Here is a 20720-nt window from a genome sequence, read left to right on the forward strand (position 1 = left end):
CTTAAGGTCATTTAAATAGAAATAAAGAAAGCTCAGATCTACCTGTTGTACACAATGACTTATAGGTCTGATTGATCCCAATTTTCCTAGAAGAAAAAAGAATTAAGTGTGTGTGTCTGTGTGTGTTGTGTGTGTGTGTGGTGTGCGTGTAGCTTGCCTTCACATTGCTTCTTAAAGTCCCAGCTTTCAAAAATCTGGGTAACTGGCCAGACGCGGTGGCTCACGCCTGTAATCCAAGCACTTTGGGAGGCCAAGGAGGGCGGATCACCTGAGGTCGAGAGTTGGGAGACCAGCCTGACCAACATGAAAAAACCCCGTCTCTACTAAAAGTACAAAATTAACCGGGCGTGGTGGTGCATGCCAGTAATCCCAGCTACTCGGGAGGCTGAGGCAGGAGAATGGTTGAACCCGGGAGGCGGAGGTTGTGGTGAACCGAGATCCCGCCACTGCACTCAAAGCCTGGGCAACAAGAGCGAAACCACGTCTTGGGGGAAAAAAAAAATTCTGGGTAACTATTATTGGACTCAGCAAAAAACAAGCTTGCCACAACAGCTAAGTTATAAGGCCAAAAAATTGAGTTTGGGATGTTAGGGGGTTTGGTATCATTTTATAGATAAGCTTTTCATCATATTTCTTGCACATCTGTGGGGTATTTTTACACATTAGAATGTAAATTAGTGGAGGGCAGGGACTCTGTCTTGTTCGCTGCTGTATTCTTAGTATCTAGAACAGCATTCTGATATATAATGGGTACTCAGTAAATATTTATGAACTTATTAATTCACAAGTATTACAGTAATTTCAAAATAAATACAGATTCTAGTATGAATACAGTATGAATACATACTCATCTGTAAATGGCCATCCTTATTCTAATTTGGCCTCCCTGGCTAATCTACTGCGATCATAACTATGGCTAGAAATGAAGAGGTGAAATGTCTAGGTAGAAGGTATTCAAGGTATTCCAGAAGGAAAAATCTAGGAAATAAATATTTGCCACTACCGTGACTGAATATTTAATACATGTCAATTCTACATACACTTTTCTTTAACTTTTCTATAACATTATGTAGTACATATAACGAATGCCATGCCTCCAGAAAAGGAACTTGAGTCAAAGAAGTTAACTCCCTTGCCCAAGTTCCACAACCACTGAGTGATCTAGCTGAGATTTGAATTCCCATTCATCTGCAGCTTGTACTTTAACTACTTTGTATTTTGGTCTTTCCAACATGGCATTGCTTTTGTTGTTGTTGTTGTTTTGTTTGTTTGTTTGTTTGTTTTTTGAGACGAGTCTCCCTCTGTTGCCCAGGCTGGAATGCAGTGGCACAATCTCGGCTCACTGAAACCTCCATCTCCTGGGTTCAAGCGATTCTCCTTCCTCAGCTTCCTGAGTAGCTAAGATTACAGGTGCGCACCACCTAGCCCGGCTAATTTTTGTATTTTTAGTAGAGATGGCATTTCTCCATGTTGGCCAGGCTGGTCTCGAACTCCTGACCTCAAGTGATCTGCCTGCCTCAGCCTCCCAAAGTGCTGGGATTACAGGTGTGAGCCACCATGCCTGGCCTCAACATGGCATTGTTGAGTGCCCATGAAGTAGGAGCTGGGACTTAGACACTGGACCAAATTGAAGACTAGCTAAAACAGGGATGGGGCGGAGGCAGCTTTCCACAAGAGATGCTCACCAGTGTGCCATGTCAATTTACCACTGCCGTGGCAAAACCCAGGAGTTACCACTCCCTTCCATGGCAATGACCCCATGACCCAGAAGTTACTACCCTTTCCCTAAAAATTCTGCAGAAACTACCCCTTGATCTACAAGTAATTAAAGTAGGTACAAATACGACTGCAAAACTACCCTGAGCTGTTACTTTCTGCCTGTGAGGTAGCCTTGCTCTGCAGGAACAGTCACAGAGCTGTAACACTGTCAGAGCTGTAACACTGCCAGTTCAATAAAGCTGTACTTTTCAACCCTACCACTGGCTCACCCTTGAATTCTTTCCTGGGAAAAGCCAAGAACCTTTGCGAGCTAAGCTCCAATTAATTTGGGGGCTCGCCTGTACTGCATCGCACACAACCTGCAAAGCATTGTGCTTGGAGCTTCACATGATTTAAAAAAGAGAATATAATCCCTCTTCTTGAAGGGGTTAAAATCCAGCTGGAGGTGCAAGGATAGGTAAAGGCAACATAATTAAAGACAAACAATAAGGAAATACCCAAAGCAGTACAATGGTTTGGGTGGATGAGATGGAAGGAGGAAATTAGAATTATGACAATAGATAATATTGAAATAGGTAGGGTTTTAGAGTAGAAATGAAGAGCAGAGAATATTTTCAGGCATAAACAAAGCTCCAAAGAAGAGAAAGAACAAAGTGTACTCAGCAAATAGTGAGTGGGCCAGCTTTTTGGATCATGACAGACTCATGGGAGAGCCAACTGGGGCCTTGAGAAGGGCTGTAGAGCAGATAATGGAGAATCATTAAAGGCCTTTGAGTAGAGAATGACACTTGGGAAGAGTCATCTGGGGCTATCTTTGGGTAGAGGATTGAACAAGCAAAAGCTTAAGAGACAAGTTTAAAGTTCATTCAAAGAATCCAGGTCAGGATTTAAAAGGCCTGAGTTTGCCAAGTTGTATTCATGAAAAATAGCCTGTAATGTATGCCCACAGCAAATTAAGCCCTCAATTTCAAAGTTAGTTATAATATTATCACTTCTCAGCATTTAACCAAAATAATTCAAAGTAGGATTTCAAAGAGACATTTGCACATTCATGTTCAATGCAACATTATTCACAATAGCCAGGAGGTGGAAGCAGCCCAAATGTTCATGAATAGATGAATAAGTAAAGAAAATTTGGAATATATATGCATACAGTAAAATTTTATATTTAAAAAGGAAGAAAATCCTGTCACATGCTACAGTGTGGATGAACTTGAAGGATACTATGGTAAGTGAAATAAGTCAGTTACAAAAAGTAAAATAGTGTATGATTCCACTCATATGAGGTATCTAAAGTAGTCAAAATTGTAGAAAAAGAAAATGCAGGCATACTACGGAGATATTGTGAGCTCAGTTTCACACCACCAAATATCACAATAAAAGTGAGTCATACACATTTTTTTGTTTCCTAGTGTATATAATAGTTATGTTTACACTATACTGTGGCCTATTAAGTGTGCAATAGCATTATGTCTAAAACATATACATGTCTTAATTTTAAAATACTTTATTGCTAACAAATGCTAATAATAATTTGAGCCATCAGTGAGTTGTAATCTTTTTGCTGGTGGAGGGTCTTGCCTCAATGTTGATGGCTGTTGACTGATCAGGGTGGTTGTTGCTGAAGGTGGGGTAGCTGTGGTAATGTCTTAAAATAAGATAACAATGATGTTTGCCTCATCCATTGACTCTTCTTTTCACGAAAGATTTCTCTGTAGCATGTCATGCTCTTTGATAGCATTTAAACAAATTTATGGGCACATAGAAGGTATTTTGTATTTATGAGGTACAGGAGACATTTTGATACAGGCGTGCAGTGTGTGTTTGGTAGCCCTTTATCCACAGAACCTTCAAAACTAAAGTGAACTATGTCAAACCCTGCCACTGCTTTATCAAATACGTTTATGTAATATTCCAAATCCTTTGTCATCATTTCAACAATGTTCATAGCATTTTCACCAGCAGTAGTTCCCATCTCAGTATATCACTTTCTTTGCTCTTCCATAAGAAGCAACTTCTCATTCATTGAAGTTTTATTACGAGATTGCAGCAATTCAGTCACATCTTCAGACTCTACTTCTAATTCTAGTTCTCCTGCTATTTTTATTACATCTTCAGTGATTTCCTTCACTTAAGTTTTGAGCCCCTCAAAGTCATCCATGAGGGTTTGTATTAGTCCATTTGCATTGATATAAAGGAACCCCAGAGGCTGGGTAATTTATAAAGAAAAGTTTACTGTGGCTCATGGTTCTGCAGGCTGTACAAGAAGCATGGTACTGGCATCTGCTTCTGGTGAGGGCCTCAGCAACCTTACAATTATGGCAGAAAGCAAAGAGGGAGCTGATGCATCACATGAATAGAGTGGGAGCAAGAGAGAGAAGGAAAGTGCCACACTCTTTTAAACAACCAGATCTCCTGTGAATTCAGAGTGAGAACTCACTCATTACCATGAGGAGGGCACCAAGCCATTCATAAAAGATCTGCCCTCATGATCCAAACACCTCCCACCCGGCCCTACCTCCAACATTGGAGATTACAATTTAACATGAGATTTAGAGGGGACAAATAAACAAACCATAACGGGGTTGGAATTAACTTCTTCCAAACTCCTGTTAATGTTGTTATTTTGACATCCTCCCATGAGTCGTGAATGTTCTTAATGGCATCTAGAATGGTGAACTCTTTCCAGAAAGTTTTCATCTTACTTTGCCCAGATACATCAGAAGAATTCCTATCTATGGCAGCTGTAGCCTTACAAAATATATTTCTTAAGTAATATAACTTGAAAGTCAAAATGACTCCTTGATCCATGGGCTGCAGAATGAATGTAGTGTTAACAGGCATAAAAACAATATTAATCTCCTCGTACATCTCATTGGAGCTCTTGGGTGACTAGGTACATTGTCAATAAGCAGTATATTTTGAAAAGAATCCTTTTTTTCTGAGCAGTAGGTCTCAATAGTGGGATCAAAATATGCAGTGAACCATTGACCATGTACTGTCATCTAGGCTTAGTTATTCCATTTATGCAGCATAGGCAGAGTAAATTTAGCATAACTCTAGGGACCTTAGTATTTTCAAATAGTAAATGAGCACTGGCTTCAATTTAAAGTCACCAGCTGCATTAACCCCTAACAAGAGAATCACCCTGTCCTTCGAAGCTTTGAAGACAGGCATTGACTTCTCTCTAGCTGTAAAAGTTCTAGATGGCATCTTCTTCCAATACAGTGCTGTTTGTCTACATTAAAAATCTGTTGTTTAGTATAGCCACCTTATCATTTATCTTTATAACTTCTGAATAACTTGCTGCAACTTCTACTTTAGCACTTGCTGCTTCACCTTGCACTTTCATGTGATGGAGACAGCTTCTTTCCTTAAACCTCCTGAACCAACCTCTGCTAATTTCCAACTTTTCTTCTGCAGCTTCCTCACCTCTCTCAGCCTTCGTAGGGCCTTGATCTGGATTGGGATAAAGGGAATGTTGTGGCTGGTCTGATTTTCTATCCAGACCACTAAAACTTCCTCCATATCAGCAATAAGGCTATTTCACTTCCTTGTCATTCTTGTATTTATTGGCGTAGCACTATTAATTTCCTTTAAGAACTTTTCCTTTGCATTCACACTTGCCTATTTGGTGTAAAGAGGCCTAGTTTTCAGTCTGTCTTAGCTTTCATCATGGCTTCCTCACTAAGGTTAATCATTTCTAGCTTTTGATTTAAAGTGAGATATGTGACTCTTCCTTTCACTTGAACACTTAGAGGCCACTGTAGGGTTATTAGTTCACCTAATTTCAATATTGTTGTATCTCAGGAAATAGGAAGGCCCAAGGAGAGGGAAAAACATAGTAGAATGACTGGTCAGTGGAACAGTCAGAACGCACACAATATTTATCGATTAAGTTCACCCTCTTTTGTGGGCATGGTTCATGGTACCCCAAAAGAATTGTAACAGCAAAGATCACTGATAATATATCAATATAACATAAAATAATGGTGAAAAATTTTGAAAAATTGTGAAAATTTTTCAAATTACTAAATTACTAAATGTGACACAGAGACACAAAGAAAGCACATGTTTTTAGAAAAATGGCACCAATAGACTCCCTCAATGCAGGGTTGCCACTAACCTTCAATTTGTAGGGGAAAAAAGCCAGTCTCTGGTAAGCACAATACAATGAAGTATGCCTGTATAAAGGTAATTTCCAAGGACTGGGGGTAAAGGGATGGAGGAATTAGTGATTAGTGGGTATAGAATTTCAGTTTTGCAAGGTGAACAATTCTAGAGGTTTGTTGCACAACAATGTGAATGTACTTAAAGTTACTGCGCCATACACTTTAAAATGATTAAGTTGGTAAACTTAGTGTTATGTTTTTATGACAATAAATAAGTTTTAAATTATTTCAATTTTTGTGTACACGGGCATGGTACAAATATTGACTACGGGCCTAGAAATGAATAAGAAATGGATGTTCTCCATCTTCCAGAGGCTCAAAATCTAATGAAAACATACAATTGCCTTTTAACACCAAGCAGACTAACAAAGGTACAATAATGGCAGACATTTGCCATGAAAGATTGAAAAAGGAAAAGTAAATTCCAATTAAGAATGCTTTCAGGCCGGGCGCAGTGGCTCATACCTGTAATCCCAACACTTTGTGAGGCCAAGGTGGGCAGATCACGAGGTCAGGAGTTTGAGACCAACCTGACCAACATGGTGAAACCCCGTCTTTACTAAAAATACAAAAATTAACCAGACATAGTGGCGGGCACCTGTAATCCCAGCTACTCAGGAGGCTGAGGCAGGAGAATCACTTGAACCTGGGAAGCAGAGGTTGCAGTGAGCCAAGATCGCACCACTGCACTTCAGCCTGGGCAACAGAGCGAGACTCCATCTCAAAAAAAAAAAAAAGGCTTTCAGTTTTCAGTCTGGAATGGAAGGCCTTGTTGAAGAGATTCCGAGGGTGTGTGTATAGTTAGATATGTTTCAACAAATGATGATGGTATTTGAGAATGGGGTTAGAGATCAAGCAGAAAAAGAGGCATATACTTCTCTCTCTCTTTTTTGATAGGCCTTATATTTTGGAGCAGTTCTAGGTTTACAGAAAATTGAACAGAAAGTACAGAGAGTTCCCATACACTACCCTCTCTCTAACCCTCCTCCCTCTTAGTTTCCAGTATTATTAACATCTTGTATTAGTGTGGTATATTTGTTATAATTTATGCACCATTACTGACACATTATTATTAACTAAGGTCCATGGTCTACATTACAGTTCACAGTTTGTGTTGTACAGTTATGTGAGTTTTTGACAAACACATAATATCATGTATCCATCACTACAATAACACACACAACAGTTTCACTACCCTAGAAATCCTCTGTGCTCTACCCATTCGTCCCTCTCTTTCTCCTTCTGAACCTCTGGAATCTACTGATTTTTATACTGCCTCTGGAGGTTTGCCTTTTCCAGAATGTTATATGGTTGGAATCATATTGCATACAGTATAGTTGGTCCTGTGTATCCACAGGTTATGCATCCTCAGATTCAATCAACTGCTTATAGAAAATACTTGGAAAAAATAATAATATAACAGTTAAAAAAGAATGCAAAAAACCCCCCACAGTATAACAACTATTTACACAGCATTTGCAATGTATTAGGTAAGTAATCTAGAGATGACTTTAAGTATAGTAATCACAGGGATACATCCTGAAACGTGTATCTTTGGGCAACTTTATCACTATGTGAATATCAGAGTGTAGTTCCACAAACCTAGGTAGTATAACCTACTACATACCTAGATTAGATGGTATAGCCTATTGCTCCTAGGTTGTGATCCTGTAAGCAGGCCAGGTGTGGTGGCTCACATCTGTATGTCCAATGCTTTCAAAGGCCAAGGCAGGAGGATTGCTTGAGGCCAGGAGTTTGAGATCAACCTGGGCAACATAGCGAGACCTCATCTCTACAAAAAACATTTAAAAATTAGCTGGGCAGAGTGGAGTGCTATGATAGTACCAGCTACTCAGGAGGCTGAGGTAGGAGAATTACTTGAGCCCAGGAGTTGGAGGTTACAGTGAGCTATGAGTGTGCCACTGAAGCTACCTAGCTTTTGGGGTACAGGTGGTTTTTGTTTACATGGATGAAATGTATGGTGGTGAAGTCTGAGATTTTAGTGCACCCGTCACCCGAGTAGTGTACGTGGTACCCAATATTGTGTTTTTCTTCCCTCACTTCCCTTCCCACCATCTCCACTTCTGAATGACTTCAATGACCATTATACCACTCTGTATGCCTTTGAGTACCCATAGTTTAGCTCCCACTTATAAATGAGAACATATGTTATTTCATTTTCCATTCTTGAGTCACTACACTTAGAGCAATGGCCTCTAGCTCCATCCAAGTTGCTGCAAAAGACATTATCTTGTTCCTTTTAATGGCTGAGTAGTGTTCCATATTGTATATATACCATTTTTTTTTACCCACTCATTGGTTGATGGGCACTTAGGTTGGTTCCATATCTTTGTAATTGTGAATTATGCTGCAATAAACATTTACATGCAGGTGTCTTTATATAATGACTTCTTTTACTTTGGGTAAATACCCAGTAGTGGGATTGCTGGATTTAATGGTAGGTCAGATGGTAGGTCTACTTTTAGTTCTTTGAGAAATCTCCATACTGTTTTCCATAGAGGTTTTACTAATTTATATTCCCACTAACAGTATATAAGCATTCTCTTTTCACCACATCTATGCCCACATCTATCTTTTTTTGATTTTTTAGTAATGGCCAGTCTGACTGGGGTAAGATGGTATCTCATTGTGGTTTTACTTTGCATTTCCCTGATGATTAGTGATGTTGAGCATTTTTTCATGTGTTTGTTGGTCACTTGTATATCCTCTTTTGAGAACTGTCTATTTGTGTCATTTGCCTTTTGATGGCATCTTTTTTCTTGCTGATGTATTTGAGTTTCTTGTTGATTCTAGATATTAGTCCTTTGACAGATGCATAGTTTGTAAATATTTTCTCTCATTCTGTGGGTTGTCTGTTTACTCTGATAATTTTTTTTCTGTGTGGAAGCTTTTTAGTTTAATTAGGTCCCATTTATTTATTTTCATTTTGTTGCATTTGCTTTTGGAGTCTTGGTCATAAATTCTTTCCCTAGGCCAATGTCCAGAAGAGTTTTTTCTTGGCTTTCTTCTAGAATTTTTATGGCTTCAGATCTTAGATTTAAGTCAAGATTAAACCACCTCGAGTTGATTTGTTTATGTGGTGAGCAATAAGGATCCAGTTTAATTTTTCTACATGTGGCTATCGAGCTTTCCCAGCACCATTTATTGAGTAAGGTGTCCTTTCACCAATTTATTTTTCTGTATGCTTTGTCAAGGATCGGTTGGTTGTATTTGGCTTTATTTCTGGTTTTCTCTTCTGTTCCATTGTTCTGTGTATCACTGTTATACCAGTACCATGCTGTTTTGGTTACTATAGCCTTGTAGTATAATTTGAAGTCAGGTAATATGATGCCCCCAGCTTTGTTCTTTTTTCTTAGGATTGCTTTGGCTATTTTGGTCTTTTTTTGGCAACATGTGAATTTTAGAATTTTTTTTCTAGTTCTGTGAAAAATGATGTTGGTATTTTGATAGGAATTGAATTGAATCTGTAGATTGCCTTGGGCAGTATGGTCATTTTCAACATAATGATCCTTCCAACCCATGAGCATGGGATGTATTTACATTTGTTTGTATCACCTGTGATCTCTTTCAGCAGTGTTTTATAGTTAGTCATATAGAGAGCTTTCACTTCTTTGGTTAAGAATATTCCTAGAGGTTTTTTTTTTTTTGCAGCTATTATAAAAGGGATTGAGTTCTTGATTTGATTCTCAGCTTGGTTGGTGGTGGTGTATAGCAGTGCTACTTATTTGTGTATATTGATTTTGTAACCAGAAACTTGACTGAATTCTTTTATCAAATCTAGAAGTCTTTTAGAGGAGTGTTTAGGATTTTCTAGGTATAGGATCATATCGTTGGCAAACAGATAGTTTGACTTCCTCTTTTCCAATTTGGATGGGCTTTATTTCTTTCTCTTGCCTGATTGATCTGGCTAGGATTTCCAGTACTTTGTTGAGTAGAAGTGATGAAGGTGGGCATCTTGGTCTTGTTCCAGTTTTTAAAGAGAATGCTTTCAACTTTTCCCCACTCAGTATAATGTTGGGTTTGCTATATATGGCTTTTATTATTTTGAGGTATGTCCCTTTTATTCACAGTTTGTTGAGGGTTTTTATCATAAAGGGATACTAGATTTTATCAAATACATTTTTCTGCATCTACTGAGATGATCATATAATTTTTGTTTTCAATTCTGTTTATGAGGTGAATCACACTTATTGACTTGTGTATGTTGAACCATCCCTGCATCCCTGGGAGGAAATCCGCTTGAACATGGTGGATTATCTTTTTGATGTGCTGTTGGGTTTTGTTTGCTAGTATTTTGTTGAGGATTTTTGCCTCTGTTTTCATCAGGGATATTGGTGTGTAGTTTTCTTTGTTTGCTATGTCCTTTCCTGGCTTTGGTATTACAGTGGTACTGGCTTCATAGAATGAACTACACAGGATTTCCTCTTTCTCAATCTTTTGGAATCGTTTCAGAAGAAATGGTAACAATTCTTCTTTGAATGCCGGGTAGAATTTAGTTGTGAATCCATTTGGTCCTGAGCTTTTTCTTGTTAGCAATTTTGCATTACTGATTCAATCTTACTTCATGTTATTGTCCTGCTAAGGATTTCTCTTTCTTCCTGATTCAAGCAGGAAGGAAGGAAGGGATACAACAAAGGAGGGTTGTATGTCTCCAGGAATTTATCCATTTCTTCTAGATTTTTTAGCTTGTGTACATCGAAGCGTTCATAGTAGTCTCTAATAATCTCTTATATTTCTGTGGTTTTAGTTGTAACGTGTCCATTTTCATTCCTAATTGAGCGCATTTGAATATTTGCTCTTCTTTTCTTGGTTGATCTAGCTAATGTTTTATTTATTTTCTTTATCTTTTCAAAGAACCAACTTTTTGCTTCATTGATCTTTTGTATATTTTTTTGTTTCAATTTCATTTAGTTCTTCTTTGACCTTTGTTCTTTCTTTTTGTCTGCTAGCTTTGGGTTTGATTTGCTCTTGTTTCTCTAGCTCCTTGAGGTGTGACATTAGATTGTCAATTTGTGATCTTTCAGACTTTCTGATGTAAGAATTTGGTGCTATACCCTTTCCTCTTAGCACTGCTTTCACTGTATCTCAGAGGTTTTGATAGCTTGTGCCACTGTTATCATTCATTTCAAAGAATTTTTAAATTTCCATATTGATTTTATTGTTAACCCAAAAATCATCCAGGAACAGGTTGTTTAATTTCCACATATTTGTATATTGTTGAAGGTTCCTTTTAGAGTTGATTGTTAGTTTTATTCCACTGTGGTCTGAGAAAATATTTAATAAGGTTTTGATTTTTTAAAAATTCATCACTGTTTCTTGAAAAGACTATCTGAAACATATATTTTTCCTTTGATTTGATATTCAGTTGGAGAGGTTTTAAAAGCACTATCATGTGGTGCTGGCCAATCTAGTTGTTTACAACTACACACCTCTAGTCTTACAACCCAAAGTGGCCTTTGCACTAGGTTGGGGAGTAGTTCATTAAAAATAGTGGATCTTGCTTTATTTAACAACCTGGAAAGTTCAATCTAATCATATTTTGATTACATAACTTGAGGTACAATGCTGATAATCTACAATTCTGTGATGAATCCTTGTGTATTATAAATAATTACCCACCAACTTGCATGTTAGATTTTCAAATACTAAATTTCCCATAAATGATGGATACTTTGATGCAGTGAAAAGGGACATGAGAATGAGAAAGACAGGAATTCTTCCATGCAAATTGACATATCTCAATCCTAGCATCAACCCCTTTACTCCTATAAGAAAGCATGTCAAATCTGAAATGCTATGTACCATCACTCAGTCTCAAGCCTACCTCAGAGACAAAAGTTACATTGAGGTTAAAATGAAAAGATCTTTGATAAGTTTTTAATAAAATATGTACTAAGAGCTATTTACAAATTAAATACTGCTCATTGCAAATGTACCCATTTTACCTCTTAATCTAGTTATTGCTCTTAAAGTCAAAAGAAAAGCTCAAAGAAGAGGTTAAATAGCTATGACAAAATATGCTGGCCAAATTCTTAACTTACTATCCATTAAAGTGGTGCTTTAACACACACACACACACACACACACACACACACACACACACACATTGTCTTCAGTTTTGAAAGAGGAAAGTAAGAAATATCTACATGGTTTTAGATTTTTCTAAATGCTTGTTAGATAATTTCCAAATACAATTCTAGTTATGCTATAACTACCTATCTTTGAAATACAATTGTATTCTAATTACCCTATTTCTATCCTCTTCACTTTTGCCTCCATATGTCTTCATCTTCTCTTCTCTCCCCTCATCCTTATATTTCCTTCCAGCAGCTTTTCTTTCAAGCGTAATGCTAAGCCAAAATGCATGTTTTTAACAATTGATAATAAAATACAACCAGGAAAATAACCTATGCAACAAAACCAAAAATCTTTACATCTTTGAAAAATCAATTTAAATACTTAAACTTATACGGAAAAATCCAATGATTATAAATATAAATTCTTCATGTAGTTTTCAATTCACTTTTCATCATTGTCTAAATATAAACGTTTATTTTTCTGAGCTGTGAAATCAGTGTGTATAACTTTCTTTATGTTATACCTTGATACTTATTATTTCACATTTATATTTCTAGAAATCAAATAAACCTACCTTGTCGAAAAATAAACCACAATTTTGGTACATTACTTCTCTAGATTATAGCCTAGAAACATACTTTATAGTTCTTGTAACTGCTCCTTGGAATGATTAATCCTAATAGAAGAGTGATACACCTGCCTGCCATAGTTCTCCCAACACCTTTTTAAAAAGTGGAAAAGCATGTAAGTCATCTGCATTTATTTACAGATAATTTAACATATATATAGGTACTGTGTATGTGCCTTTAATCAGGAAGTTTGAGAATTTTTCTGTAATGCTTCACTATTTGTTATTTCTTGTGAGCTAACTTTTAATGTCATTTGACTATTTGATAAGTGAAATCCAGATATGTCTTGTGTTTTAGAATATATATTTTATACATTATGTGCTTCCACTTAATTCTCTCCCTTCTTATGCCTGCTTCATTATAGAGTTATACTTTAAGAAGAATAATAAAACAGCTTGTATAAAATAACAAACTGTATTTTCTAGCATTAAAGGAATTTATAAATCAGAGATATTACATAGGGGTTAAGAACTCAAGCTTTGGAGTCATGCATACCTAGATTAAAACTAGTTCCTATGATTAACTAGCTGTGTGATTCTGTGCAAATTGCTTAAACTCTTTAAGCCTCAATATCTTTATTTGTAAAATCTGCATAATAGTGCCCATCTGTTGAGATTGTAATAAGAATTAAATGAAATTATGTTCATAAAGAACTTGGTATAGTGATTGGCACCAAGTAAACTCTAAATGAATATTAGATACTGTTATTAGTATATAGGTGTGGATAGAAACAAAGACTGAAAAGTTGCCCCAGAACATTAATGGTGGATATTTTGAGTGATTACATGATAACATTTTTTCTTTTGAATGTAACCTTATTTTTAATGGCTCTATGATGAATATTTGTTATGTGTTGCAACACATCTGCCAGATACCCAGAATAGTTCAGTGACAGCAATAAGTCATTGAAAAACAACAGAAGTTTCTATTATAAGCTTTTTCCTCTTGAAAACTCCTCAAATATACACTAAATCTTATCAGTTGACAGTGGTTATGGTATTAGGAACGATAGTGGATATTAAGAACAATAAGCTTCGAATGGGTAAGGTGCTGCACCTCCTTGTTATAAGGCACACAAAGGATAAGGATGAAGCCAGGATGAATGACGATAATTGTGCCCTCTTCCTCTCTGGATAAATACCATGTATTGTGTTCTTCTCCTGAACGCTACATCCAGCACAGACCACTTAGGGCTCCACTGAGATGCAATGAGCCATGAAGAAATCCCTCCCCAGGGATCTTATAATAATATACTACAGTCTTCCCTGGAACTCATCTGGGGCAGTATAACGTCCAAGTATATCCTCCGGGGAGATGCTTTCCTGCTAATGATGAGGGGGTAGAGCCAGGTCGCCAGTGGTGCCCTTGCCATCCCCAGTCCTTTTTCTTCTACTTTTACTAGGTATTAAGGTGAAATTCTTTGTGGAGGATGATACAATTCACATTATTGACCAGATGATATTAAAAATATGTGGCCTAACTGTAAAATATGTTTAAATAGTTTATGAGAGGATACTGAAAGAAAGAGATCCTCTTTTCATTTAAGTTTTTATCATGAAAACCAATTTGCACACAAGGAAGCCTTTAATGTCCTAATGGTCTCATTTAAGAAAAGAACCATTTCTTTGCCTCTTGGATGTGTCTACCAAATTTTGAAAGATGTCCAAATTGATATTTTAGATTGGACCCTTTATTGTTGCAAATATATATGTATGTGTGTGTGAATTTTGAATAATGGTCTGAAGTTGATAAAGGATAATTCATAAACATTTTTAAAAATTTGTGTATTTCCATTTGTCATTGGTCTTGCGGTCACTTTTTGCTTTTCTTTTTTCAGCTTGCATAAAACTATTTAATACCAGTGAATAAATGATTGTTCAGAGTACTTTTAAAACTCAATTTTAATTTTTTATATTTTGTTAGTGAATTTATAATTAAGTTTCTTTTTAACCAGACTGTTTTTTACTAAAATTTTCTTACCATATGGACTAAAAGTCATAGAAGATTAAATATCACAGGCTGTTTAAAACTGATATGTCTTTTATCACTTTGATCTTCTTAATATTCATCATTTTCAAGTTAAACTTACCCTCACGCCTATAAAAGGCTCATGTTGATGGAGATAAATTGCTGAACTGTTCAAATATTTTCTTAACATTCTAACTTGTCAAATATAAATAAGGTCATAGAGAATCATGTTAAATCGGGTGAATTATCATCAAGAGTCTAAAAGTCTTTTTTTCTTTACAGTAAAAGAACTATAAATAAAAATACATTTGTGTATTTTGAGAAAAATCATTTCTGAAACATTTCAGGTCAACAAATTAGTAGAATCCAAGTTTCGTTCAACAAATCCAATGAGTATATTTTATATTTTATTTCTATGATAGAGTGGAGGGGGAGAGAGAGATGGAGAGAGAGAGAGAGAGAGACAGAGAGAGAGAGAAAGTGTCCTGGGAAGAAGTTCCAAATAAACAGAAAACAAACAGAAAAGGGACAGGTAGTCAGGAAACTCTAAAATTAGCATAAATACTGATGAAGCACCTACTATATGCCAGACAACAGAGATACAGCTTTCTACTATGCTAAGCTCTTCCTGGTGTATTAGAGACCATTATCGTTATTTCGTGGTTGATACAGAGGAAAGCTGAGGCTCAGAGAGGTTAAGTGACTTGCTCAAAATTGCACAGATTGTAATAAGTAAAGCCAGAACCTAACTCAGGTGTTTGATAAAAGAGCTCAAATGCTTCACTTGCTATACAACCATCATGGTACGAACTTTGGGGTTTTATCAGGTCTGCTAAAGCCAAGAAACAGAGCTGGGTTTCATGCACAAACTTATCAGAATTGTAATTTGGGCCATAATAAATATTTACTTGACCTCAGTCAGATTAGTTTTTTTGTGCCTCAAGTTCTTCATTTGTAAAATGGTGATGTTAACAGAACCCACCTCACTAGATTGGCCTGAAAATTAAATGTGTTGGCACATAAGAAGCACTTAGAAAACATTCACATACACTATGAGCACTATCATTAAATTTTGTGAAGCCTTTATTATTTAGAACTGTGTTCTAATAGATTTTCATTTCACCAGGGGGTATTTTTTTTTTAATTCTCTGTTTCTGATTTTGGAGGACGGTAAGACAAAATAGTAACAGCTGTTCAGCTGTTAGTGTTAAAGGAAGAAAGCTGCACAAAAAGGCAGTGGAGAAACGTAATTACTTCAAGAGACACTAAAAGGAAGAAAAAAATAATATATAATATTCCATGTCAGAAGGAGTCTCTAAAAGCTACCCCATAGTAACACAAACACACATCTTGATAGCTGTCTCTCTAGAAATCAAAACCTGGGACACTGACAGTAAAAACCAGCACATTAAACCCAAGACGATAAGTACAGCGAGGGGGTAAAATGAGCAGGACATAATGATACAATTACATCTTCAGAGTGCCCCCCGACATTCACTTTCAGCCATTTTCTCCCTGCCACCTACTCTTGTCCCGGATGATTAGCCTAGGTCTCTGGCCTCCCACTAACCATGATACTGTGCCTTTTGTATTTGTCCTCCCTCCCGTGGTTTCACTCCACCCACTGCACTGCATCCCCAGCCTCTGCTATATGCACTGGCCCTTTTTAAGACATTAGTCAGGCACCAATGTCGAAGTTTGTATTCCTACCAATGGTGGTCTTCAAAATTATACCAGCTCTGAATCCGAAACATGGTCAGACTCACAAACAATGTTTATGGACTCCTTTGTAGCAGTGGGTGGTAAGGAAGAAAAACATATCAATTCTAGCAGCAAGCTGCCTGACAGTAGTTATGAATGATTAACAATTACAAAGCCAATGGAGAATGGAGTTTCTAGAGTCAGTGGAAACTACACTTACTAAAAATGACCTCTTAGGATAGAGCTTCTTTTAACTTCAGTCTACACTTTTTTTTTCAGTTTTCATTTTTTTTTTCATTTGTGTAATAACCTTTGGCCTTCTCTTTGTGGAAAGTTTTGACCTTCCCTAAATGGCGGAGAGGAGGGGCTTTTTTCTGTGAAGAAGTGAGAAAGAGAAAGTATGTGTGTGTATTCACACAAGCGCACACACATGTCCACACAAGTGCACCTGGTAGGTAGGAAGGTGCACCTGGGTGGGTAGGAAGATACTATCACTTTTAATATTTATTTTTGAGCAAATTTTTGAGACATTGGCCAAGTCACCTCCTCACTGAGGACACTACACTTCTTTAGTCACTTCCAGCAACAAGGTTATAAAATTTGATGGTTCTAGGATTTGACAAGAATGGATATCATGAAAAAGACTTTCCCAGACAAACAAAAGCTGAGGGAGTTCAACATTACTAGACCTGCCTTACAAGAAATACTAAAGGGAATTCTTCAAGCCGAGAAAAAAAGGTACTAATTAGTAATATACCACCATATGAAAGTATAAAAACAAGTAGAGTTGGCACTTCGTATCCACGAGTTCCGCATTCATGGACTCAACTAACTGTGGATCAACAATGGTTAGGGAAAAAAAGCATCTGTACTGAGCATGAACAGACCTTTTTCTTTGTCATTATTCCAAAAATAATCAGTACAACAGCTATTTACATAGTGTTTACCTTGTATTATGTGTTATAAGTATCATAAGGATGATTTAAAGTATATGTGATGATGTTCATAGGTAATAAGCAAATAATACACCATTTTTTGTAAGGAACTTGAGCATCCATGGGTTCTGATATCCATGGGGAGTCCTGAAAACCAATCCACCACAGATACTGAGGGACAACTGTACACAGTCAAATTCAGAATACTCCAATATTTTAGTGTTGGTATATAAATCATTTACATCTTTAGTATGAAGGTTAAAAGACAAAACTATTAAAATAATAATAGATATAATAATTTGTTAAAGAATACACAATATAAAAAGATGTGTATTATGACATCAAAAGCACAAATGTGGAAGAGAAGAGTAAGAGTGCAAAGTTTTCATATGCAAGAGATATTTAGTTGTTATCAGCTTGAAATATCATAAATGAAAGGTGTTTTATGTAAGCCTCATATAACTATGAAGCAAAAATCCTTATTACATACACAAAAGATAAAAAGTAAGGAATCAAAGCATACCATTAACAAAAAATCATCTAATCACAATCACAGCAGAGAGGAAGAGAGGAACAAAGTATCTACAAAACAACCAGAAAACAATTCACAAAATGGCAGTAGGCAGTCCTTACCTATCAATAATTATCTTGAATGTAAATAGATTAAATTTTTTAAATCAAAATATATGCTGCCTATAAAAGACTCACCTTACCTATAAGGACATACATAGATTGAAAGTGAAGGGATGGAAAAGGATATTCCATGCAAATGGAAACTGAAAGAGAATGAGATAGCTATACTGATATCAGATAAAAAGACTTTAAGTCAAAAACTGTAAAAAGAGACAAAGTCCATATATAATAAGATGATCAATTCCTTGATAAGATAAAATAATTTCAAATATGTATACATTCAACCAACATGCACCTAAATATAATAAGCAAATATCTCTCTGAAGGGAGAGATAGACTGCAATACAATAATAGTAGGAGACCTCAGTACTCTACTTGCAACAATGGACAGATCATTCAGACAGAAAATCAATAAAGAAACATTGGACTTGAACTGTACTTTAGACCAAAAAGACCTAACAGACATATGCAGAACCTTCCATGGAACAGCAGTAGAATTCATATACTTCTAGAGTTCACACAAAACATTCTGCAGGATAGATTACATGTTAGGCCACAAAAATACTCTTAATAAATTTAAGAAGATTGAAATCATATCAAATATCTTTTCCAACTATAACAGATTAAGCTAAAAATTAGTAATAGGAAGAATTTCTGAAAATTCATAAATGCATAGAAATTAAACATGTTCTTGAACGACCAATGGGTCAAAGAAGAAACAAAAAGGGAAATTAAAGAAATATCCTGAGGCAAGTAAAAACGGAAACACAACTTACCAAAACTTATGGATTGCAGCAAAAGCAATACTAAGAGGCAATTTATAGCAATAAATGTCTCCATCTAAAAAGAAGAAAGATCTCAAATAAACAACCTAACATTACACCTCAAATAATTAGAAAAAGAAGAACACACTAAGCCCAAAGTTAACAGAAGGAAGTAAATAACAAAGATTGAGCCAGAAATAAATGAAACAGAGACTAGAAAAACAACAGAAAAGATCAATGAAACTAAAAGTTGCTTAAAAACAAAAAAGACAAAAATCAACAAATCTTTAACTAAACCAAGAGAAAAAGAGAGAGGACTCAAACAAATAAAACCAGAAATTAAAGAGGACACATTACTACTGATACCACAGAAATACAAAGGACCATAAGATACTGCTATGAACAATTATACACCAATGAATTGGGTAACCTAGAAGAAATGGATAAATTTCTGGAAATATACCCTTTACCGAGACTGAATCACGAAGAAATAGAAAACCTGAGTAGACCAATAATTAGTAAGAAGATTGAATTAGTTATAAAAAGTATTCCATCAAGGCTGGGCGCGGTGGCTCACGCCTGTAATCCCAGCACTTTGGGAGGCCGAGGTGGGCGGATCACGAGGTCAAGAGATGGAGACCATCCCGGCTAACACGGTTAAAACCCGCCTCTACTAAAAATACAAAAAAAATTAGCCAGGCGTGGTGGCGGGCGCCTGTAGTCCCAGCTACCAGGGAGGCTGAGGCAGGAGAATGGCACGAACCTGGGAGGCGGAGCTTGCAGTGAGCCGAGATCGTGCCACTGCACTCCAGCCTGGGCGACAGAGTGAGACTCCATCTCAAAAAGAAAAAAAAAAAGTATTCCATCCAAAAAAAGGAAAAAAAAAAGAAAAGAAAAAAAGCTCAGGACCTGATGTGATGGCTTTGCTGCTGAATTCTGCCAAACACTTAAAGAAATATTACTGATATTTCTCAAACTCTTTCAAAAAATTGAAGATGCATATTTCCAAATTCATATAACAAGGCCAGGATTTCCCTGATAGCAAAGCCAGACAAGGACATTACAAGAAAAGAAAACAGACCAACATCTCTAATAAACACAGATGCAAAACCCTCAACAAAATACTAGCAAACTGAATGCAAATGCCATAGCACATTTTAAAAATCATTCACCATGATCAACTGGGATTTACGGGATGCAAGTATGCTTCAACAAACATACATCAGTAAATGTGATATACCACATTAACTTAATGAAGAACAAACACTATATGATATCTCCATAAATACAGAAGAGTACCTGGCAAATTCAACACCCTTTTGTGATAAAAACTCTTAACACATTAAGTATAGAAGGAATGTACCTCAATGCAATAGAGGCCATGTATGACAAGCCCACAGCTAACATCATACTCAACAGGTAAAAATTGAAAATTTTTCCTGTAAGACCTGGTATGAAGCAAGGATACCCGCTCTCATCACTTCTATTCAATAACGTACTGGAAGCCCTGGCCTGAGCAGTTGGGCAAGAGAAAGAAATATAGCCATCCCAAATGAAAAGAAAGAAGTTAAATTGTTTCTGTTTGCAGATGACATAATCTTACACATAAGATACCCTAAAGACTCTAACAAAAAACTGATAGAACTAATAAAAGAATTCAGTAAAGTTGCAGGATACAAAATCAACATACAAAATGAGTAGCCTTTCTGCATACTAACAATGAACTATTCAAAAAAGAAATTATAAAACCCATTTACGAGAGCTACAAAATAAATAAATTACTTAGGAATAAGTATAACCAAGAAGATGAAATACTGTACACTAAAAACTTAAAGCATTGATGAAAGAAATTAAAGAAGACACAAATAAATGGAAAGATATCTCACGTTCATAGTTTGGAAGAGTTAATATTGTTAAAATGTCCATATTATCCAAAGTGATCTACAAATTCGATGCAATGTCTTTCAAAATTTCAATGACGTTTTCACAGAAATAGAAGAACATAATCCTAAAATTTGTGTGGAATCATAAAAGATTCTGAATAGTCAAAGCAATCTTGAGCAAAAAGAACAAAGCTGGAGGCATCACACTACTTTATTT

This window comes from Gorilla gorilla, chromosome 6 (assembly GCF_029281585.2).
Source record: "Gorilla gorilla gorilla isolate KB3781 chromosome 6, NHGRI_mGorGor1-v2.1_pri, whole genome shotgun sequence".
In the NCBI taxonomy this organism is placed as follows: domain Eukaryota; kingdom Metazoa; phylum Chordata; class Mammalia; order Primates; family Hominidae; genus Gorilla; species Gorilla gorilla.